The sequence below is a fragment of the Mustela lutreola genome, chromosome 17 (assembly GCF_030435805.1).
Source record: "Mustela lutreola isolate mMusLut2 chromosome 17, mMusLut2.pri, whole genome shotgun sequence".
In the NCBI taxonomy this organism is placed as follows: domain Eukaryota; kingdom Metazoa; phylum Chordata; class Mammalia; order Carnivora; family Mustelidae; genus Mustela; species Mustela lutreola.
In genome coordinates this window covers 36,639,688-36,664,656 of record NC_081306.1, presented here as the reverse complement: position 1 = coordinate 36,664,656, position 24,969 = coordinate 36,639,688, and the positions used below count along the sequence as shown (strand labels likewise).

The 24,969-nt window shown below is 40.9% G+C and overlaps 1 protein-coding gene across 3 annotated transcripts in view; it reads right to left on the bottom strand.

Moving 5' to 3' along the window:
* SDK1 (sidekick cell adhesion molecule 1) overlaps positions 1-24,969 on the bottom strand; it is an 867,118-nt gene that overhangs the window by 512,874 nt on the left and 329,275 nt on the right. The gene's annotated exons all lie outside the window — the stretch shown is intronic.

Genomic DNA, 24,969 nt, shown 5'->3' with positions numbered 1-24,969 from the left:
TTGTGCTGATCACTACATTCTATTACTGGTACATGGATAATAGAATATTGCCAATCTCTTACTACTATTCATTCAGGTAACTAATGTTAAATTGCACTCATGAATGTGTTAAGAGCCTATAAAAAAAGATTTAGCTTAGTCAATGGGATGTTATACAGAAGTTAAACAGCAGTAGGATTCAAAAACTCAAGTAATACCATGTGCAAAGGCCCTGTGATGGTAGCAAACATAGTGAGTAACCCTGGGAAGTACAAAACACTGAAAAACAAGCAGATCTATAGACGCATAGAAGACAGAGCAAATGGAAGCAGGGTGAACAAGGTCTAAGCTCTTCTTACTGGTTGATGCAGGCAAGGCAAGCTAAGACCCTTGTTTCCATGTAATCTCTGTAGGATTTTCAATGGCACCACTTCACATTCAAAAGTGTCCTTGTGTGAATGATAAATTGTATGACCACCCTATTCACTGTCCTTCGTCAAAGTACTGCCAGTATTATGATGATAATGATGATTAGCCTTTATTACAGAGGGACAGCAGACAGCCTTTGAAGGGGCTGTGCTGTTAAAAGCTCATCTGGCCACACTAAGGAGAAGGAATTAACAGGGGCCAGAGCGGTGGGAATAGACCACTTAGGGCCACTGTGGTGACCCAGCAAATGCTCTCAAAGGTGATGGGGGGTTGGGCCAAGGTAACAGTAGTGGTTGTAGTGGTGGAGATGGAGAGAAATGGGTAGCTTTAAAATAGTATTTACGTAGCAAAAAAGAAAATTAGTGATGGACTAAATATGGGACTGAGGGAGAGAGGTATCAAGAAAGATTCTTAGGTCTCTGACTTGCATGATTTTCTGTTCAACACACACACACACACACACACACACACACACACACACATTTTGTTATTAGTGCTGGGAATACAATGAGAATAAGGCACAGTTGCTGTCCCATAAGAGGATACAGGCTAGGTGTGATGCAGGACTAGAGGTGGCAAAGTGTCCAGCAATGTGACTGAAATTTGTGACTGACAGGAAAGCAGTCAATCCTCGTCCTGTTCCAACGTGCTGCGGCACACCACCCTCTCTGAGTTACGCTGCAAGGGCATCCCCAGGCTGCCCGCCAGCAGTGACAGCCTGTCCAGGGTCCCTCTTTGCTACATACTTCAGCTCAAAGCGTCTGCTCTCATGGCCTCATAAGGCTGAAGTGTGATGACTACAGCTTTGAAACCTTGAGGCTGACTGAGCTCGGGGCTTCATTAGTGCCCTGCCATGTGCACCGTATTTAATCACTTCATATGGCTCCCGTGTCCTACAAAAATGAGTCATAGAAAATACATCTTTTAAAAGAAAAAAGGCTTCAAAATAGACACTCAAGGATGTGAATTTGGTTTTACAATCGACAGAGTATCGATTTAATATATGACTGTTTTTAAATGTAAATGATACCATTTCATTTTCTCCTAGAACTCATAGTTTAGTAAACACGTCTATACTCTGTACAAATTGTGCTGCATATTCAGAACAAGCAGGAAAATAAATCTTCTTAAAGAATAGTTTCATGCAGCTGGCAAGCAAATATCTTGTGATCCAAATGATGACAGAAGTGTGATTAGTGCAGACACTAATATTTATGGTAAGAGGAAGGGGAGGCAAATGCGTCCATGCTCTGGGATCTTACGTGTGTAGGTGACAGTCATTACACGACACAGATCAGTGTACAGAGTAACAGGGTTATTGCTCTGAGCTCAGAACTATTTACCACTGAAACACATGCAGATCATGAAATTCAGAGGGCATCAAGGCAACAGAGCTCAAAAGCTTTGGTGACCAATAAAAGAGACGGAAGGATTGGTATTCAGGTCTGCAGAGACCTGACAAAAGCATATGATCCTTATATACCTTCAATGGAACAGAGAAAGGTCTGAAAAGATCCATAAAGACAAAAATGATTCAGTTACCTCTAAAATAAGATCATCAAACTTGGACCTGGGGAAAAGTCAGTGGTCTACCTGGTGCTTGTTGAGGTGTTTGTGTACATGTGTACTTATGTATGTGTGTATATGTGTGCACATATGTGTTTTCCCAAATAATGACTAACAGTTCTCCCTCTTCTTGGGAAAAATGAGTAGACATTATTAAGCCAGCTTCTTTGTCCTTAACAATGAACACTGTAAGACCCTGGGATGAATTACTATGAAAAACTCTGAAATTTCCATTTCCAAATGCTTTTAAATAGAATAGAAATCAGTTATGAACATGAGAGTCTTGTCTGTCTGGATAACACAGACTTCAGGCTCAGCCAAAGGAGGGGAATGCACGTTATGCTCTCTCGAGATAACATCACCATTTTATGATGTAGAGGTCACTTTCCCAAATAGACTTTCAAGGTTTTGATATAATGTAAATGGATTTAACTTTACCCATCTGACATAGAGATAATCTTCTGCTCGTGTACAAGGGGACCACAACCCATCTTCCACAGCAAAGATCATTTACTTCTGGGGGAAAGCGGGGTAGCAGAACACGGTCCTATGGCCCCAGGTTTTCCTACCCTGAAGGAGGTTTTCCTACCCTGAAGGAGGCTGAGCTTGCCATGGGTTTTAATTATCTGCTCCATCATGGAAAACCATGGGTCTACTACCAGAAACTCTCTCATGGCAGAATGGATAGGAATCAACAGCTTGTTGCCAATAGAGTCCAATGTCAAGCTCATCTGTGACTCTGCCAATGAGAGAGGTAAGCCCACGTAATCATGATCAGTTCTAGGACCTCACCTTTCTCCTCCACTTAAAGTGATAATGAATACGAGTAATTATTATTTCTCCCACACAGCAGAGGAGCCAAGTGCACCACAGATGAGGGGTGTCTAACACAGATGAACCCCAAACGTTCTGGTAAAGTGACGATGAGTGCTATTAGGTCTTGGTAATCAGTGCTGTCGATCAGGCAAGGGTCCGGCGGGAAGGATTAGGAATTGCAGCATGAATGGAGCAATCAGCTGGAGCAGGACCTTTTATTACTGAACTCGGCTTTTTCGACAGCTGAATTTCCCAAGGCGACTAATCTTTTGGTTTAAACCACTAATCTTCCTTTCAAAACTTCTTTTATATCAAATTCAAACATTTTCATGCCCCAAGCTTATGAATTCACAGCTAACGGAAAGTTTTATTTTTCAAATCCCAGGGAGAAACAAAAGCACAGGGCATAATGCATCATTTGTGAACACCTATTCTGAAAAATACAGGTAGAAGATCCTTTTCTGGTAAATATAGTCCTTCAAATCCCTGCTGCTGACAGGTCATTAGGCACACCTACTGAAGCCGGGGCTTCAGTCTCACAGTGTGTTGTGCTTTCTCATGATAGTAATATTCATCTTTTTAAAAGCAGTAGTTGTGCATTTCAAGTGTATTTCTGAGGTAAAAATGTAAATATGATCAGGTATGTTCTACTACAGTTAAATACGTAAGTATGGAAAGGTGAACCCTTCAATGACGTGAGATGATCCTAGAAGATAATTCTCTCTGGAGTGAGTCCTCCATATGCTTTAGGACAAGCTGATGCAAACTGTGCTTTCTGAGACCACCTACAGAAGCCCTTGCTGTTTACAGGTGAAATGAAGGAGGAGGCAGCTCTATTACCAGACTGAGTTCTCAGGCTTCATTCTCCTAGCTTATCAGAAATATTTATAATTATTTTCCATCATATTCTGTGTGTCTAAAAGAAAAATCAGTCAACGTCTTCTGTATGTCACTTTATATATTTCCACCACTGCTTTATAAAATAAATAAGTATCAGAAATCTCAGCGCAGAAAGTAGCTGCAATTATGTATACTCTCGAGCATGTCTTAGTGGGGGACTGCAAGTTTCACAGCAAGGCCAGTCGCCACTCTGTCCTCTGAGAGCCAGAAGACCCTTCATGCCCTCCTCATACCCACAGGGCCCAGTCCAGGAGAGGCATGGCCTGGAGCTCATGGTTGCTAAAGTCTTGTGGTCCCTGGTTCAAGCATTTCCTGAGAGTCTCAGACAGCTGATCCCTGCCCCGAGGAGCCACAGTCCAGGGAGTGTGATGCTGGTTACCAAGCCAAGAGCAATACCAAGAAGCAAGAGGACAGAAGCAGGAAGCTGCTGCCTATGGGACCCTCAATGGGGTCCCTGTGGCAGAAGTGTCTACAAGTCAGCCAGCGAAGGAGCTGAGGGGGCATCAGTGCCCAAAGAGCCCAGGGCAGCTAGACTCAGACTTCCCAGGGGCCCAGGCTCTAAGATCTCACAGAAATGTGAGGGCCTGGGTCCATCTCTTAGCGCTGCCTATGCTGCACCATGGCTTTCAAAGGCATCTGAAGGCTTATTAAAGAACCATTCCATCCTTGATGACAAATGAGAATTTTTTTAGATTACAGCACATCTCCACCCCAATTAAGAAGTGAGCCTGTGCAAGCCTCTGTGTGTGTGTGTGTGTGCGCGTGTGTGTGCGCGCACGCATGGGTTTGCGTGTGTCTGGCCCATGAAAGGTAAGCAGGGCTTAGGAGCATCCTGGCCACCCAGGGGCAGCCTCTGAGGGAGAGGGATGGCCTGGTGTGGAGTGGCAGTGACTGACTGCTAAGCTCGGTCAGGGGTTGACTTGGGGGAGCCTGAGCACATCACGTAAGTACACCTCACCCCTCTCCCAAGGCTCTTGTCCCTTTGTCTTTTGGAGGGCACTATAATCAGAGGAGAGAAAGCAGAACAAAGCTCCCAGTACATATTCCCAGATCTCACCATAAAATAATCATTTTGGACTCAAAAGTTTGACTAGAAGTGTGGGATTTTCTCTGAGTAGTGTCTGCAGTCTTCTCTTGGGATCTGGATCTGTGCACACGAAAACCCAGAAAGCAGAGGGGCCCTCAGGTTTCCATTAAGCAGTGCTGCAAACAGCTGGATGATACATTCAGTCAGGGGGAAGTCAAACTGATTATCTCTGTTTTCTCTGAAATCAATGCGAATTAACAGAGTATTTAAGAGAACTCATGGGGTAAACCTACCCTTCCTAAAATTTCCCCCTAAGAAACCATTCAAGCTTTCAGTGAGATTAATCTACAGCGAAGCTTATGGTAGAAACATAAATGGTTGTATTTATGTACTGGTTTGATTCTGCACCGTGCTAATATATTTCAGCATATAAATTAATAATAAGAAGAGGCAGTGGGATAAAAGCAATTCCCCTACTTCTCCAAACTGAAATAAGCTTCCAGCTCTCCAATATTTTATTTCAAAGTAGAAATGCACTAAATTGTCATTCTATCGTTTGTAGCAAAAAAGTAGGACCAACCAATATAAGAAGAGTTATCAGAGATAACAAACATTCTTCTTGAACATGGTACAGTATTTCTTTCAAATAATCCTGGAAGTCCAACTCTGATTAAATAAAAGGCAGAAAAATCCATGGAAAGAAATTCACAGGTGATTTACCTTGCCCTGCTTAGGCGCTTACCGTGAATTTATGCCATGTATGTACTGACATCAAAAGTGAGACTCAAAGGTACCCCAATGGCAAAGATTTAACTTTAGACCAAGAAAATTACATGGGGAAGAAACTTCTTATGGATATCAACGTTCCAACAGATAAGGCCCATTGATCTTGGCCAACTTACAAACTGTAAAGTCTCCCCACTGAGAAGTACTGGTATATGGTGGCAACTACAGCAAGGATCCTGGAACCAGACCGCCCAGGTACAGATCTCAGCGCTAACCATTTCTAGCTCCTGAACTTGGTAACCCTGCTTCCTATGCGTGGGTTTCCCAATCAACAAAATCATAAAACCAACCTCCTTTACAGCAACAGTGAGCAGACTTGCTGGTCTCAGGAACCCTTTACACCCCAAATTCTTGTTTATGTGAGTTATATCTTTCTATTATATATAAGAATGTAAAACTGAGAACTTTGGAAATATTTATTAATTCATTAAAAATAGTAACAAAGTTATCATCCTATAACAAGCTTTGAAAAATTAATTTTCCCCAATTAAAAAAAATTATTGAAAAGAATGGCACTTTTTTCCCAAAATTTATTTAATGTTTGGCTTAATAAAAGATGACTAGATTCTCATATGTGTTTCATCTCCTGCAAGTATGTTGTGTCTGCTGAAGGACATGAAAAAGTCCCACCTCTCACAAACATGTAGCTGGAAAAGGGAAAAGTATTTTAATAGCCTTTTCAGATAACTGTGAATATTCTTGCTACTGCACCAAAACTGAACGAGTAGCAAGATTCATAAAGATTAGTTGCCATTTGGGATCTGTAACTCTATCAGTGAAATTCTGGTGCCTTGCTACATTAAAAACTCTTGGCCTATCTCACACTTTGAGTGGATTTCTTATGCCTGCATGACTTTGTTGGTTTGCTAACTTCTGTAGCTCTTCAAAATGTTGACATACTTTGTTATGCAATATAGAAAATACCGTGTTAATATAGCTCCATATCTCATCAAAAAATCCCTAAATAATGGGAATTGTCCAGCTCAGGGTTGCATATATAAAATTTCCAAAATTCTAATTTTTACTTAAGAGCTCAGTTTTTAGGGGTGTCTGGGTGGCTCAATTGGTTAAACATCCCACTATTGACTTCAGCTCAGGTCATGAGCTCAAGGTGTTGGAATTCCCTTTCACCCTCTCACCACCCCCACTCACGGTCTCTCTTTAAAATAAAAAGAGAGAGAGAGAGAGAAGGAAAGAGAGAAGTAAAACCAAAAATCAATGGATCAAAAGCCTGGTTTTTTAAGGAAAAAGAAGTGTAAAGCTCTAATAAGATATAGTGAGAAATAAATAGTGAAGAAATAGTGAAGAAATAAACCACCAATAAGAGCAATGAAATAGGGGATATCACTACAGATTTTGCCATCACTAAAAATACAATGAGTAGCTTTAAACTCATTAATTTGAGATTTAGAAGATGTGAACTAATTCCTGAGAAACTATAAACTACAAAAATTCAGTCAAAATGAAATCTACAGCCCAAAGAGTCAAGGTCTAGCCATTGAAATAAGGAAGAAAATAAATAAAAGTTATACATATTGGAAGGGAAAAATGAAATTGTCCCTATTTGTAGATGACATGATTATATCTGTAGAAAATCCCAAAGAAGCTACAGGCATGCACGCGTGTGCATGCACGCACAAACACACACACACAATTAAGGAAAGTGAATTTGTAATTAAAAAGCTTCTGAGAAAAATCTCCAGACCCAGATGGTTTCACTAAAGAATTCTATCAAACATTTAAAGAATTAACATCGACTTTACATATTCTTGTCCAAAAACCAGAAGAGAAAGAAATGTTTCCCAACTCATTTTTGAGCCTAGTTTTACCCTCATATCAAATCTTGGCAAAGATAATACAAAAAAGTCAATTATATACCAATATCTCTACTGATCTTAGACACAAAAATCTTCAACAAAATATTAGCAAGTCAAATACAGTAATGTATTAAAAGAATTATATGCCAAGATTGAGAGGAATGTATTCCAGGTATGCAAGGCTGGTTCAAAATTTGAAAAATCAATCAGCATAATTTACCATATCAATGAGTTAAAAAAAATCTGTGATCTATAAAAATGCAGCAGAAAAAGCATTCAACAAAATCCAACACCCATTCATAAAGTTAAGAAAAAAACCACTCTCATCAAATTGGGAATAGAGAGCACTTTCTTTATAAAGAAAATCTACCAAAACCCTACATCTAATAACATCTTACTGAACAGTTAAAAGACTGAATACATTTCCCCTAAACTTGATAACCAGTCAAGAATGTCTGCTCTCATCAATCCTAGTCAAGGTCTAGCCATTGAAATAAGGAAGAAAATAAATAAAAGATATACATATTGGAAGGGAAAAATGAAATTGTCCCTATTTGTAGATGACATGATTATATCTGTAGAAAATCCCAAAGAAGCTACAGGCATGCATGTGTGCGCACACACACACACAGATACACATATCCCTTCTAGAATTAATAAGTGAATTCAACAAGAACTGCAGGATACAAGATCAATACACAAATCAATAACATTTCTATAAACTACCAGTGAATAAGTAGAAATCAAAATTAAACAACAATACCATTTACAATTACTCCAAATAAAATGAAATGCTTAGGTATAAACTTTAAAAAACTTATCATGATCTTTATTCTGAACATTATAAAATGCTAATCACAGAAATCAAAGAAGACCTAAAAAAAAATTTAATGATATACCATGTTCATAGATTTGAAGACTCAACATAGTGAAGATGTCAATTCTATGCAAACAGATGTACAGGGTTAATGGAATTTTTGTAAATACACCAGCGACATTCTTTGTAGATATACACAAGAGTATTCTAATATTAATACAAAGGCAAAGCAACTAGAATATCTAAAATAATTTTGAAAATGAACAGAGGTGTGCCTGTGTGTCTGAGATGGTTAAGCATCTGCCTTCGGCTCAGGTCATGATCTCTAGGTCCTGGGCTTGGGCCTCACATCTGGCTCCCAGCTCAATGGAAAGTCTGCTTCTCCCCTCTCTCTGCCTCTGCCTCTCCCCCTGCTTGTGCTCTGTCTCTTTCAATGAATTTTAATAAATCTTAAAAAAGAAACTAAAGAAGAAAATGAGAGGTATCAATCTTCCTGATTTCAAGATTTATTATATAGCTATAGTAATCAAGACAATATGGTATTAATAGGAGATAAGAAATTTGAGTATCAATGAGTCCAGAAATTCTAACCAGTGTGTGACAGAATTCCCCTAAACTTGATAACCAGTCAAGAATGTCTGCTCTCATCAATCCTAGTCAAGGTCTAGCCAGAGTAAAATAAAGAGGAAATTATTAAAATATTGATACACAAAATATTCTCTTAACTGAGAGATGTAAGTATTCAAATTAAAAAGCCTACTGAATGTATAGCATAATGAATTTTAAAAATCCCCATATCAGGTTACGCTGCTATGAAATTTCAGAGCATTGGGGATCAAGAAAAGAGACTATAATGTCCAAGTCAGAAACAACTAGTTCACATTAAAAGATGGTAAATATGAATGTCATCTGACTTCTCAACAACATGGTCAAAACTAGAAGTCAGTGGAGCACAGCCTCAAATTTTGAATAATATTTGCATCTCAGAATTCTACATTCAAATTATCAATTAAGCATGAAAAGATACATAATATATATTTTCATATTAATACCTATTGACACTTTCAGGGTCTCAAAAATATTTCTCATGCATGCTTTCTTATGAAACTACTAAAAGACGTACTCTACTAAAATTAGAGTATATATTATGGATGAGAAAGAGATGGAATTTAGGAAACGAGACAGGAGCAATGAGAAGGGCCAGGAGCACATCTATATGGAATACCTAGAGCACAGCTGGGTCAGGAGTCTTTAAGAATAAAGAAAAGAGGATGCATTGGGCTGGGTGGGAAAATCATAATCTCAGGGGCTGGAAGTCTGAAAATAAATAGTAATAGGAACATAGACAAATAAGTGAGGGGAAATTAAGTAATTATTAACTTCAGAAAGCAAATATTTTGAAGAAATATAATTACAAAATATTTTTAAAAATTAGTCAAACATTTTAGATTGCTTTAACTAAAAATTTTGATATAATTATATTTGAAAAACAGAAGGGAAAGCATGAATGTTGGACCATATAAGGATACAAAGTACTCATCTTCATAACAAAAAGCCAAAAAGGGGGGAAAAGGATAAAATTTGATAAATGAAGGACTAGTATTCAACAAAGAATAATTTAGGGAGGAGTGGAGCAAGAGACTTCTGAGTTTGTTTTGTTTTTAAATTTTCCTTTATCAGCCTTGCAATTCTATTGGATTTTAGTAAAAATTTAACGTGACTTTAAAAATGAAATCAATTGTCACATATAGCCTGACCTCAGCCAGTGGTTATGTGTGAAGTTTTCAACTAACGAGATTGCAGCATGCTACAACCCAGTTAGAATGACAAAGGAAGGGAGGAAGGAAAGAAGGGAGGAAGGGAGGACAAGAAAAGAGGGAAGAGAAAGAAAAGAAAGAGAGAGTATGGTATTGGCAGAGACAAAATTTTAAATCAAAAAAATGAATAGAGAACCTAGAAAAAGCCCAACACAAGTACAGCCAACTGATCTTTTACAAACGTGAAGGACAATTCAACAGAGAAAAGATTGGGGTGCCTGGGAGGCACAGTTGGCTAAGTGTCTGACTCCTGGTTTCAATTCTGGTTGTGATCTCAGGGTCACGAGATCAAGCCCTGTGTCTGGCTCTGCACGTAGTACAGAGTCTGCTTGAGATTCTTTCTCCCTCTCCCTCTGCCTCACCCAATCATGCACTCTCTCTCTCCCAAATAAATAAGTAAATATTTTTTTTAAAAAAAAGAGTGAATATATGCAGCCATCAAAAGAAATGAAATCTTGCCATTTGCAACAACATGGATGGAACTAGAGCATATCATGCTTAGCGAAATAAGTCAAGCAGAGAAAGACAACTATCATATGATCTCCCTGATATGAGGAAGTGGTGATACAACATGGAGGCTTAAGTGGGTAGGAGAAGAATCAATGAAACAAGATGGGATTGGGAGGGAGACAAACCATAAGTGACTCTTAATCTCACAAAACAAACTGAGGGTTGCTGGGGGGAGGGGGTTTGGGAGAAGGGGGTGGGATTATGGACATTGGGGAGGGTATGTGCTTTGGTGAGTGCTGTGAAGTGTGTAAACCTGGTGATTCACAGACCTGTACCCCTGGGGATAAAAATATATGTTTATAAAAAATAAAAAATTTTAAAAAAAAAAGAGTGAAGACAGAGCAACCGTATATCCAGAAGATTAAAAAAAAAAAAAAATAGAGAACGTAACCTTCTTATTTCATATAAAAATTAACTCAAATCGGTCATGGTTTTAGGTATAAAACCAGAAAACTGTTAGAAATAATATTAGAGAAAATCTTTAAAATCTACAGCTAGGCAAAGAATCTCAGACCTGACACCAAAAGTACAGTGCATTAAAAACAACAACAATGGAGCGCCTGGGTGGCTCAGGGGGTTAAGCCTCTGCCTTCAGCTCAGGTCATGATCCCAGGGTCCTGGGATTGAGCCCCGCATTGGGTTCTCTGCTCAGTGGGGAGCCTGCTTCTTCCTCTCTCTCTGCCTGCCTCTCTGCCTACTTGCAATCTCTCTCTCTCTCTGTCAAAGAAATAAATAAAAAATATTAAAAAACAAAAAACAAAAAACCAACAACAACAAGTTGAATCTTACCAAAATTTAAAACATCTGCTCTCTAAAAGCCTCTGACAAGAGGATAAAAAGACGAGCACTGATTAGGAGAAAATATGTCCAAACCACATATCTAAAAAAGGACTAGTATCTAAAATACATAAAGAACCCTCAAAAGTCAACCACACAAAACAAATAATCTAAATAGAAAATGGCTAAAAGATATAAATAGACATTTCACTGAAGAGGATCAATGGATAACAAATATATACATGAAAAAATGTTCAACATCATCAATCATTATAGAAATGCAGATTAAAGCCCTAATAAACTTATCAGCACATATCTATCAGAATGGCTAAATTAAAATAATAGTGACAACACCAAAGGTTGATGATGTGAAAACAAAAACAGAACTGGATTACTCATACACTGCTGGTGATGCATGAAGTAGTACAATCATTCTAGCAAACAGTTTGGCAGTTTCTGATAAAACTAAATATGTATCTACTATACAAAGCCAGCAATTGCACTTTAGACATTTATCCCAAAGAAATGAAGAATTGTGTTTACATAAAAACCTGTACAAGATGTTAATAGCAGCTTTAGTCATAACAGGCAGAAGCCAGATAGAACCCAGATATCTCTGTACACACTACAGGGCATCCAAACCATATTACACCGCTAGGTAATACAAAAGAGCAAACTACTGATACACACAACAACCCAGATGAATCTCCACAGAATTCTGCTGAGTGAAAAAAAGGATCTAATCCCAAAGGTCACATACAATAGGATTCCTTTTATATAGCATTGCTGAAATGACAAAATCACAGAAACAGAGAAAAGACTGGTGGTTGCAAGGGCCAGAAATGGGGGTGGGGGGAAAGGGGGTGGGGAACATGGGAAGGGCAAGAACATAAGAGATTCTCTGTGCTGACTGCATGGATGTCAGTTACCTGGTTGCAATCACTGTTTCAGATATTTCCATTGGGGAAAACTGAGTAAAGGGCACAGAGGTACACGGGATCTCTCTGTATTCTGATAACTCGTCTGGATGTAAGAGTCTCTTAAAAAATGTTTAATTAAAACAATTGCACTGTGAAGTGTATTGTTAAGGAATGAATATGAAAGCCACAAAGTGGAAGAAAATATTCTGGTTACATACATCTTGAAAAACTTGTATCCAAATTATATAAAAATGCCCACAACTCTAAGAGTAACATGGAAGGAAACAAATAAGTAAAAGGAGCCAAAAGGCCTGAACATGGACTTCACAGAGAAAAAGGAACCAACAGCTAATAAGCACATCGGAAGTGCTTAACATCATTTGCCGCTAATGACTACATGGCTCAGTGGGAAAAAACAGACAACACTAAATGTAGGCAAATGTGTGTTGCCACAGCAGCTCTCCTCTGTTCCTGTTAAGACTGTACAAATGGCACAACCACTTGGGGGAAAGGTTTGGCAATTTCTTACAAAATTAAACAAACATCTACCCAATGACCCAGAAGTTCCAGGCCCAGATATTTCTTCAAGAGATATTTCCTGAAGAAAGTACACATCCACTCAAGTAAATTTACATGAAGAATCACAGCAGCATGATTTGTAATACCCTAAACTGAAAACAACAGAGAGGTACATCAATAAAAATGAAGAAACTGGTAAACTCAACACCATGGAGGAATTTCAGGCATCACGCTGGGTCAAAGAGGCCAGACAAAACCACCCATGTTACACTACTCCCTTTATACGAAATTCAAGCGCAGGCAAAATTAATCTATGTGGAAAGAAATCAGAGAAATGGTTGCCTACAGAGACGGAGACTGATTGGGAAGGCATGCGTGAGGGGATCTGCTGGAGTGACAGAAACGTTCTCTATCCAGACTGAGGTGGTAGCTATGTGAATGTATACATTTGTCCAAAACTCATTGAGTAGTACACTTAACATCTGTGAATTTCACTGTGTAGAAACTTGACCTCAGTTAAAAGTCCTTAGGGCCTCCATCTATCCACCCTTCATAATGGAGACACACCTTCCTCACACCACTTTAAGGCAGTACCTGCTGTCCACTCTGGCGGTCACTAGCATTTTAAAACCTAAGCTCCTGTACGATCATGCTAACTAGTTTGCTATCTGTTCTTGGGCTTTCGATCCTCCAGGTACCATTTAACTCTTCAGGTGCATCTTATCTCCCAATTAGATGGAGGAGGCAACATTCTTATTGGACTACTAGCGCTACTATCTAACAATTACTGAGCATTTACTGCATACCCGGGAAGAAATGTTTTAATAAACAAAATATCAGGTATTTCTGCAACAACTCCATCAGATAGAGGTCATGTTTTTATGCCCATTTTACAAATGAAAAAACTGAGAAAGAGATTAGGTACCTTGTTTAAGACCACAGAGACAGTAAGTGGTAGTATCAAGGTCAAACCTCTTTGCCTATTCCATGACCATGCCTTCTGCCCACTGGCCCTCTGGTTCAGAATGTAAACTAAAAATGAATAGAAACATAATTGCATGACAAAATACTAACATTAGTGTTGGTGAGTTTTATATCTGAGGGAGTAATTCATGTTTCTCTTTCAAAAATCAGAAAATGTGCACCAAATATGCCTCTTACCTGAGATTACACGCACAGATAAGCACTATTAGAAAAGCCCCCAGAGATAATCAGTGCCACAGTCACAGACTTCATGCAGGTAACATTCAACAAGGTAAATTGAGGTATAAAAATGAATATATATAATTTCCTACAAGCAAAAATTACATAAACCCACCAACACTACAGAAAAACCACTGTTAAGTGACCAGCTGAATAGCTTACATAATTCAGGTAAGACGGGGGGGGGGGGGGGGGGGACTTTAAAAAAGTGAGAAAAACGGCTACATTTTATTTCAAGCATCTGAGAGTTGCTGAGAACAAACTGGAACTTACAGTGTGACAACAAAGCCATTTCCATGTTGTCAATTTAATTTATAAAATTTAAAACACAAAAGCAAGTAGAGATGAAACCAAACAAAATTATCTCTTTACACACAAACCTATTAGAAAATGATTAAGCTCTAGATACTAATGATGACTTAGCTTTATCTAGAGCTAACATTTTCTTACTGTTAATGAGATGCAGATAGGACTCTTTAAGTATGCTTGACTCAAACTAACTTCACTCTTGTCATGGTTGTAAACTTCATAAAAGCAGAGACTGATATTTCCTATATCTCTATTATCTCTAAACCAGCAAGCCAGTTTTCATATAGTCAATAGTATATTTAGGCTAATAAGCACATGAAAAATGTTCAACATCATCTGTCATGAGAAAAATCAATATTACTATGAGATAACCCATCTCAAACCACCCATGTGAAAGGCTATCATCAAAAAGACACTAACAGGTGCCGGCAAAGATATGGAGGAATTGAAACCCTCAAGTGTTGCTGGTGGGAATATGTGGTGGAAACAGTCTGCTAGTTCTTCAAAATGTTAAGACAAGAGTTATCATAGGACCCATTATTTCCACTCCTGGGTACATGCCCAAGAGAAATGAAATGTGTGGGTTATGTCCACACAAAAATTATACGTGAATGTCCATGGCTAAGAGCCAAAATCCGGAAGCAGCCCAGAGGTCTGTCAAGTGATGGCTGGATAAACAACATGTGGCATATATATCTAAGAGATGAAATATGACCCAACAATTAAAAGGAAGTAATAAATACATGACTCATCCATGCTGCAACATGGTTGATCCTTAGAAACATGTGGAATGGAAGCAGCCAGTCACAACCATGCATTGTGTGTCTGCATCGATAGGAACATCCAGAAGAGGCAACTGCACACAAAGTAGATGGATGGTTACCTGGCAGAAAGGGAAGTCTCGGTGGGGATGGGCCACTAGTAGGTATGAGGATGATTTGGGGATGTTCTAAAATTAGAGTATGGAGATGTTAGCACAACTCTAAACATACTACGAATCTAGAGTTGACACTTTAAAACAGATGGATTTTATGGCTATAAATTCTATCTCAATAAAGCTGTTAAAATAGTATATTTAGGAAATAATAATAGCTATTTGTGCTACACACGGTGAGTACTATTATTTTTACTCTCTTACAGATGAGGAAAGGAAGGCACAGGAGGGTCAAGGAATTTGCCCTGGGTTACACAGTTGGGAAGTGGCAGAGCCAGACTTGGGCCCAGGGAACCTATCTGCAAAGCTTATTCTCTTGCCCACTGTGCCATGCGTGCTCTTGAAAAGAGCCAGCCTTCTGTGTGTGGGTGTCAACTGAGGCCAGTGAGCAGGAGGAAGAGCACGGAGACTGGAAGGGGGGCACAGGAGAGATGACAAAAGAAGTAGGGAAGGACAGTTACCTTAAGTTTACACATATATTCTTGAAAGCTAAAAGGCTCTCCCCAGTAGCAAGGGGTACCCTCTTTTGGATCAGGTCCTTAGACAAGGCTAAGCGATGCAATTTGGGAATGGGATGCAAAATATCATGAAAAGGTGTTCCCCAAGTTTTCTTCATAGTAATCATGTTCCAAATAAGCAGAATTACACAAAGAGGAGCTAAAGTACTTTTAGAGCCACCAAGGTCTCCAACTAAAACAAAATTTGAGGAAAGGTGGGAAGAGATAGCCCACGGGGAAGTGGTCTACACTGACCCCAATTCCTCTAACTAGAAAGGGAGGTCAGGGTCAGCAGGCGTGCATACAAATCAGCAAAGGCCAGGGCCCCTGATGGAAACCCTGAGTGCTGAGAAAAGCAGCATTACTGCCTAAGAATGTCCTTAAGGTCAACAACAAATAAGCCTAAAGATGAGTAAGACTTCTTAAAACAGTACCTAAACCCTAGCTTGTTGTCACAGATACTAACTCCAATACTTTCCTCCACAAGTGGTGGAGGCAGGCTCTCTTCTGCTCCCCCATTAAGCTCCAGCGGCAACACTAATTTGCATGAGAGTCAACAGCGTTTTTACAGAGGAGCTCTCTTCTCCTAGGTTCGTGTCCCAGCTCTTAGTAAGCCGTGGACAAAGTGGGGCAGGAGGGCATGGACTCCAGATTACTCATCCCCAACTGGCTCCTTTCCACCTTCACCCCAAGAATATTAACAATGTATTAAAAACCCTACACCAAACCAGTTTAGCTCTTCAAAACCATACAGCAAACAGACTTTCAAATTGTCAGAAAAAATGTGTAAGATGTGGCAATCTAAGCTTTTTCTGGATGTGTGATTCGACCAAGTTCCTCTTTGTCTAAAGAGGTGACATTTACCCAAACAGGACTCCCACGGCAGGAGTCCCCAAGCTCCTTCTGCCCACTGTGCATTACACAATAGCCATGTATAGGAACGTCTGGTGGCAGTTCAGGAAGGAAACAGAACACCAAGATAAGTAAACAGAGGATAAAACCCAGCTCAGGGAAAAATAAATAAGTAACCTTCACCAGGCCGAATTCAACAGCAGCAATACACAAACTGCATCATTAAAATGACCAGGAGGTAGAGGAAAGAAAAGGGCAGTAGGTGGAGTTATAATTATCTGGACTATTAAAAGACTTAAAATAGATGCAGTTTCTCAAATCTGCAAGGCTTGAACCCTGAGTGCTCCTCATTCTGCAAGGATTCTGTTCTTCTCAAATGTTTAGATGTGAGGGGGAGAGGGGAATGGCAATTATATTTTAAATGGCGTGTAATCTTTTTACCATAGATAGCTGACATTTTATAGTAAGACATCATTTTCATTTCAAACTGTTGGGTGATTCTTATAATGACTTGAGGAGCTCTAAGGAAATAAAGTGCCAGCAGGCGGTCAGTCAAATACTAAGAAATTCCTCACTCCACAGGCAGTAATCAGGTTGAAATACTTCCTCCATTACTTCCAAAAATAGAGCAGATAGTGATACACAGGCCTTCCGAGCTTCAAAACTATGATTTCCACAAATGTTAAAAATATATTCATTTGTTTTTATATGGAACCATCAATAGCCTTGTTTGTAATCTGTATCAGGGTATCTAACAAAAGTAGCTTTTCAGGGAAATTTATTTAAATCTTTGCCTCTCAAAGGTTAGACCCTATCTGAGGCTGACTCTATCTGATCCTGATATACCTACAAAAATTTGAGAATCACCAATTTAAATGTTTTCCTCTCTTTGGACAAATTTTGCAAGCAATTTAAAAATAAGCCTCATGTTTGAAACCCAATAAAAACTGGCATACGTGCATCCTAGCATGTCCATGTGCACACACATAGGCATACACACACACACCCTAGTACGTCCATGTGTACACGCACATGCACACACCCAAATGAGTTACAAAATTTGGGACAATTCCAGCAGCAGTGACCCCAGCATGCCAATCAGCGCTTTTCCACCCATCAGTAAACAGCAGGCCCACTGCAAATTCTATCAAGAAATACACCAAAAGCCCTCGGTGCGTATTCTTTCAAAGGAGAAAGCCCCCGCCATTACTATGATTGTTTCTCTGAGCGTCGGTGTGAGCAGCCAGTATAAGAGATTTCTTTAATTTAATGACTTTCACAGCGTACCCAATGCCAAGGCCTCTGGGCAGACACACAAAGGACACGCAGAAAGGAATTAATAATGGGAAGGCCTCCCTTAGGTGGCCAGTGATCCTCCCCACGTCAATCAGATGAGAATACTGAATTAACAGCTAGGTCCTGCCATACCCTGCAGGCTCAGAACAGTTTAAAAAGGGTCTACTGGGAGGTTTCAAAAACTTGGGTCCTGGCACTCAGTATTATGATGCTGCCAAAGGAAAAGGGTAATCCTTACAGCAACTGCCATCTAAACATAAAAACTTGAGAGATAAAGGTCAGCACTTTAAATTGCCTGTAAGTTGATCTGAGCTCTCCGCCTCAGAAGAGTACAGCTCTAAAGTCAAAATGCTAAACTGCAGAGCTCCATCTATAAAGACATAACCAAATATAATTAAAGAATGATTATAATATAAACAGTGGTTCTTAACTCGGATGCACATTGAGATCCCCCAGGGGAGCTTTAAAAAACACTGCTAGCCAGGCTCTCCCCCAGGCCAGTTACATCTGCATGTCTGGGAGCGAGGTCCCGTCAGTATTGCCCAAGTCTCCCTTGTGATTTTAGTGTGCAGCTAAGGTTGGGGGCCCCTGCAAAGAGTAGAAACAGATCACATACAGTTAGCTGAAACTAGCAATCTTCCCTAAAATAGGTTGACTTCTGATTGTAATTAATAGAACTCTGCTGCATAAAGCAAGAAATTACTATGATTTAGTGATTTCAAACTTATTAAGTATTCATTTTTTAGGAACCACACAGCACATTCTACATTGCCAATTCATTCTTTGGTAGGGTTTACCTAATTAAATTTGTTATGTGATTTTAAAATAATGAGCCTTTGTTCCACAGAGTTTGATTTTCCAGTTTGTCCATAACCTGCCCTCCTGTCTTTCAACTGCAGCATTATCCGCTCACACTTTAATCAAGAGGAAGGCAAAGGATATGGAACCAGGAAAGGCGGCAAAAATTCTCTTTCTTTCCTTCACACCAACTAGAATTCATGAAAGACTACGTATGCTACTATTTCAAAACCACTGAAGTTCAACTTCTAGCTACATGTGCCCATAACAGGTACAGAAACTGGATAGGCACCCCCAAAGGTCTGGGGCACAGCCGGAAGCCACCTGCTCTAAGTGACCCATTTCAATTTCAGCTTTCAGCTTTACAAACCCTCCACGTTCACCCTCTGGCCCTGACACAGTTGTATTTACACGGACATGAAAGCCAACATTCCACTCGTTACCACTTTTCTGTATATCCTAGCACAGAGCCACAGAACAAGTTCAAGCAGCACACAATTCTGGTTAAGTAGGGACTGGGATGAGCACAGATACTGAGAGTTTGGATAACCTAAAGATTCCACTTATCCATACTTTTCACAGTGTTCAAAAAGTATTATCTTAGGATTATTTATTTAGTATTATTACAATAAGACATTATTTTTTAAAGATTTTATTTATTTATTTGAGAGAGGGAGAGAGGCAGAGAGAGCACAAGCTCAGGGAGAGGCTGAGGGAAAAGGAGAAGCAGACTCGCAGACTCCCCACTGAGCTGGGAGCCCAACATGGAGCTGGATCCCAGGACCCGAGATGAAGGCAGCCGCTTAACCATCTGAGCCACCCAGGAGCTCCAGGCATTACTATGTAAGTAATAATCACGGTGCCTTCAAATATTTATTTCTTTATTTACGAGAGAGCAAGAGCAGGGGGAGGGGCAAAGGAAAGGGAGAAGCAGATCGTCCGCTGAGCATGGAGCCCTATAATTGAGCCCCTGTGGGTCTCAATTTTAAGGACTTCAAGATTATGAGCTGAGCAGAAATCAAGAGTCAGACACTGAACCGTGAACCACCCAGGTGCCCCATATATCACAATATCTTCAAAAAGTAGTGGTCATAGCAGCCAACACTAATAATAAATGTAAAAATGGAAGGAAGACATTCAGGCTACAGAGACGTTGCTGATGAGCCAGAGGAGTCTGAGCACTTATGGCAAAGGGCACACACACACCCGTGCGATCGAGTTTTGTTGCCCCTATGGGTGTCAGTCCTTACATCTATAGAAGGGGGATAAAATGTCTACTCCCCCCTCCACAGAGTGCAAACTGCACAACAGCTCTGAGCTAATATCAGTACAAATTAACTCCTGCCCCTCACATCTGATTTAATGTCTCATGTCAAGAAACTAACATCCCAAACCCAAAGGAAGTGTCTCTCGTAGTAAATGACAACTTCAAAATCATTTTTGACAAGCAGAAGCCACGTGAAAACAACTATGGAGAAAAAGGAGAGCAAGTCAAATGCACATTTTGATTCTCTTATTTGGATCATCCAAAGACAGTAATCCAAAGTAACTCTGCTTTTTTTCTCAAGTTTCTCACATCTAACAAATTTCTTTATTCTAGAATGCAGCAAGAAGAAACTAAATCAGCCCATACAGATGTTGATAAAACCCGATCAATTTAAAATGAATAATTCAATCAGTGAGGTGTCCAAAAGGTTTCACTAAATCTTTTCAACATCTTTCTTCAACTTAACATGAAGCTACTGACTGAAGAGATTTCTATCACCTCCACAATGAAGCTGGGAACACACCCTCAGGACCCCGATACCCAGCACCCGTCCAGCACATTCATCACCCTCACACAAGTCACATAAGAAAAACTAAATGCTTCCAGCCAGGATCTTTTAGAAGTGATTTTCTTAGCCAGAAGCTTTTTCTGTTTGTAGTTCTTTGGTTTTTGGTTTTCATTTCCCAACCTGCTATATAGCCTGCAAAACTATTCAGTATAGACTGTAGTCATTAATATATTGCTGAAATAATACTCTGATTTACACAGATCTACAAGTATCTGCAGACTAAAATACATACTGTTAAAGGTATGATGTTATTGATCTGACATTACAAACCCTATAGCCGGGCTCTTCACCAAGTCACTCTCTACCTAAAATAATAGGAATACTTCTCTTTAAGAAACCTTATATTTGACCAACAAATCAGATGGTGACAAGTCACTTAATTCCTCTATAACAGCTTCCTTTTCTGTAAAATGTGAAAAACAGAGTAAAGGACTCTTGGGTTCCCAAAAGATTCACCTAGGGTCCCTTTAAAAAGTGCTGAATGTCCCTGGTACATGTGAAATAAGATTCAATTTACAAAGAATTGATTTACCCATAGTTCTTCAAGAGCAATTCTGTATTGGCACAGACGTAAGTTTATTGGATCAATGAACCATCCAACACACTTTTATTGAACATTTAGTACATGGAAAGTATTGTGTCAGTTACCGAGAACACAAAGGATAAGACAGGGTCCCTGTCCTGGAGGAGCTTACAACACAGATAAGGAGATTGGATGAAACATGGGAAGCTAGGTAACGACCCAACACAGGTCATGGAACATTGTGATGGTTCATTTTATGTGTAACGAGATTGGGCCAAAGAATGTCCAGATAACTGGCTAAACATTATTTCTGGATGTGCCTGTGAGAGTGTTTTAGGAAGAGATTGGCATTTGAATGGACAGATTGAATAAAGCAGATGGCCCGTCTCATCATGGGTGGAGATCCTGCAACCCACTGAAGGCCTGACTGGACAGAAAGGCAGAGGAAAGTTAGATTGCCTTTCCTCTGTGTGACTGAGGAGCTGGGGCACTGATCTTCTCCTGTCCTCAGCGGTCCTGGTTCTCTAGCCTAGTCCACAGATTGGGGTAGAATCTACATCATCAGCCCTTGGGCTCTCAGTCCTTCAAACTAACTACACCACCTTTCCTGGGTCTCCAGCTTGCTTCCTGGGACTTCTCAGCCTCCACAGTCATGGGAGTCAATACTTTTAATCAATCTCCCTTTGTCTCAGATAGATATGTGCTGTTGGTTCTGTCTCTCTGGAGAACCCTGACTAATGTCAAGCAGCAAATGCTCAAAGTCTCAAACCTTCCAGCCCTCTGACTGCCGATCCCTGCCACCTTCTTCCTCCAGTCCTGCGCTCCTGTCTTTGGCAACAGTCTGACTGCCACATTTTCAATTCTTCCCACTGTGTTAAGACTTGGCTGTTGTGTCTGGACCCATAACCAGTCCTTTCAACAAGATTTCACATATGCCCAAGCATTCCTCCCTGACCTACCCTTGGTCCATGTCCACTATGCCAATCCCCAAACCTCTGCACTGTGCCCACTGCCCTCTCTTCCTCCCCCTCCTCCTCAGGCCAGCAATTATGCTGACTGCTTTGCCAAGGTGCTCGCTAACCCTGTATGGACCCTCCTTGCTTTAAAAAGAAATCTCTTATGGAGTCCTTATCACATTGGCTCTCTCACACTCCTCCAGCATGTCACCTCTGCAGAAGTGGCAGAAATCTCTGTCTCCATGGAGTGCTTTCCCCCTTGTCTGCAGTAACATTAAGAAATCCCCCATGACATCCAGATGACAGTTAAGGTTACTCTGTCCTTGGACAGAGGAATAAAATTGCGCTGTTGTCCTTTCCTGCATACTGTGGGAAGTCCAGAGCCCTCCTCAATTTCACTGCTAATCGCCAGAGATGCGTTTTCAGGGCCACATCAGCTGGCCGTACTTGCTCAGCTCACAGCTGTGGACCCCATGGCTCAGTTCTTCTGCCAGTCCATGCTGACCCAGTAGAAATTAGCCCCCACCCCCCTTTCTTGGCATGATTTAAATTCTTCCTCTTCACTTCCTCTTGTCAAAGACACTCATGTGTGCGTGGCCAAACTGAAAGTTAGGACATATGAGCAGTGGCTCCTCCCTCTCCCCCTAATAGTCACACACCTCTGCCTCTCTGCTCTCCCAGGCCAGTCCATCCCCGGAAGTCAAATGCCTCACTCTGTAAAGCAAAGCAATTCAGTTCTCTAACCAACCCCGGCCCCCCAACCCCATCCACTCTGGAGCCACACGTGCGTACTCAACAAAGAGCCATAACGTCTGTCTCCTTTGGCAACACGGGAATGGCAGAGGTCCTGAAATGTGAGTCTTCCACGTAATCCCTCTGCCACCAGTGTTGGAAGGTGGAAGAAATGAGTTATTTCCCCACTGACAAAACTTAGAGCCCATCTTTAGAGGTGAAAGGGGCTAAACCTGTTGTACTGTTGGGTTTTTCTTTATTCATCCCCCAACCTTTTCTCACCCCCGATGTAACTTCTAGTTCCCACCCTCCCTCCCTCCACCGCCAACCTGCAAATCTGAGTGCCACCAGGGCAGCACCCACTGTCTCACCCAGAACTCACCAGTGACCACGTGCTTAATACCACCCCTTCCCTCTGCCACCTGCTCCTGTGCTCAGGGCACCACTTCTGCTTCTGTCATTGGTCCTCATTCTAGCCCGAGCTGCTCCTCCTCTCTTCCCGTGCCAGCATGTTCCCAGTGCTCATCTTTGTCTCCTTACCCCCCCAATCCCTGCAGTCTACACTACCATCCTTTCAGCCACCTATAGGAGACCTCCCCCCAAATCTTCACCTCTGGTTCCTCTTGTTCCCAGTTCTGATGTATCTCATCAGCCACCTACTGGGCATTTCCTCTCCTTCTCCTTCTCTCTATTGTTTGTCTGGACTATTGGGAAGCCAGCCATCCTTAGTACTCAGTGCCCCTCCCTGTCTAGCCCATGTATCCATCAGACCACTCCTGCCCAGAGTGAGCCCTGGGTGACACTCATCAATGAAAAAGGGATTTTGACTTTGTCCAGGTCCTCCAAAAGGCAGAGCCCGAGGCAAGGACTACATGCCAACACTTAACTTGGGAAGTGAAAGCTAGGCAGGAAGATGTGTAAGAACACAGACTCAAGGTAAGGAGAGATGTGAAGTAATGGGTCATCCCAGGTGCTGCCATGGCACAGACTCAAAGGTGCATTGGCTCACTTGCTAGACATGTCCAGGCACACAAGACATCTCTGGAAGGTTCTCAGAAACATGCACACCTTGGAGGAATCCACAAAAGAAGAGAAGATGGGAAATCCACCAGCCTGGCTCTCTGATTCCCACCAATGGAAATTCATCTCTTGAAGAGCTAAGACCCCCAAGACGCTCAGGCCCTTGGGTGCCGATCTGGCAACACTGTGGGTGTGGCATTTTATCCAAGTCCAGATATAAGGAGGCCACTAATTCAGAACTGTGCCCAGACTGAGAAGCCAGGCAGGGCTGGGGCTACATGTTAAACTGGCAGGGAGTGCTGGGAAGACAGCATTCCAGAAAGAAAGAGGAGGCCAAAGAACTCTAATAAGGTGTGCCTGGTTTGTGCCCCACTCAGGTTCTGTGGTCAAACACGTTTGAAATGGCACATAATGTATCCCCTTCCAAAAAGTCACAAAGCATCTCAAAGGCTCTAAGAAATCTTACATTAAAGACCTGTTTATTTCCCAAACTTAATTAAGCACAGAACCCTTTTCACTCACAATATCCCAAATGAGGTCAGTAAAAACATGATTTAGAAAAAATATTCAAATCAACTTACTTTCATGGCTGTACAAACTTTAGAAACTTCTCCATCATCAACGATCTCAGGTTAGCATTGGTGCCTCCTGCGATGGTGAGGGGCAGGGTACCTGACCCCACACCAGGGTTCTAGCCATAAACTGTGGGCATGTAAACTTTACTCCAACAAGACTGGCCCCCAGGCCACCAGGCTTTCCTCTGCTGGTAATGTTTCCTCCACTGCAAATGCCCCTCACCCCCCAACTACCGCTGAATCAACCCACTGTCAGAGACGCTGCCTGTCTCCACACCGGCTCTTCCGGTGGTCTTCCCCTGAGCCTTCCTCTGTATGCCAGCCTCTCAGAGGGCATGTTGGACTCTCTGCCTTTTATTCAATACTTGTTTTATTCTCCTTTTCAGCGGCCAGAGACTAGTATGTTATTCATTTCTGTATCTCAAGAGACCCCCAAGTAGAGGGTCTTGCACGTAATAGCTGCTCCATGAATGATACAGAAATAGGTGCTATGAACTGGACAGAAACAACCTCTCCAAAACATAAACACAGGTGTGGACTCCAGTGTTTTAGCTCCTCATGCAGTTCCAGTGATGGATTGCTGACTCTCCTTGTGTTTTAATACTGTTCTAAACAGAAGCTGATTTCAAGGTAAATAAAATACTCCTTATGAATTAGTCACCTTTAAGAGCAATTTGGCGTCAGAGTAAGAAAGTTTCTAAATAGTAACATAATAAACTGAAAATTTGTTTACTAAGAAAGCAGTTTACTCCCGGAAAG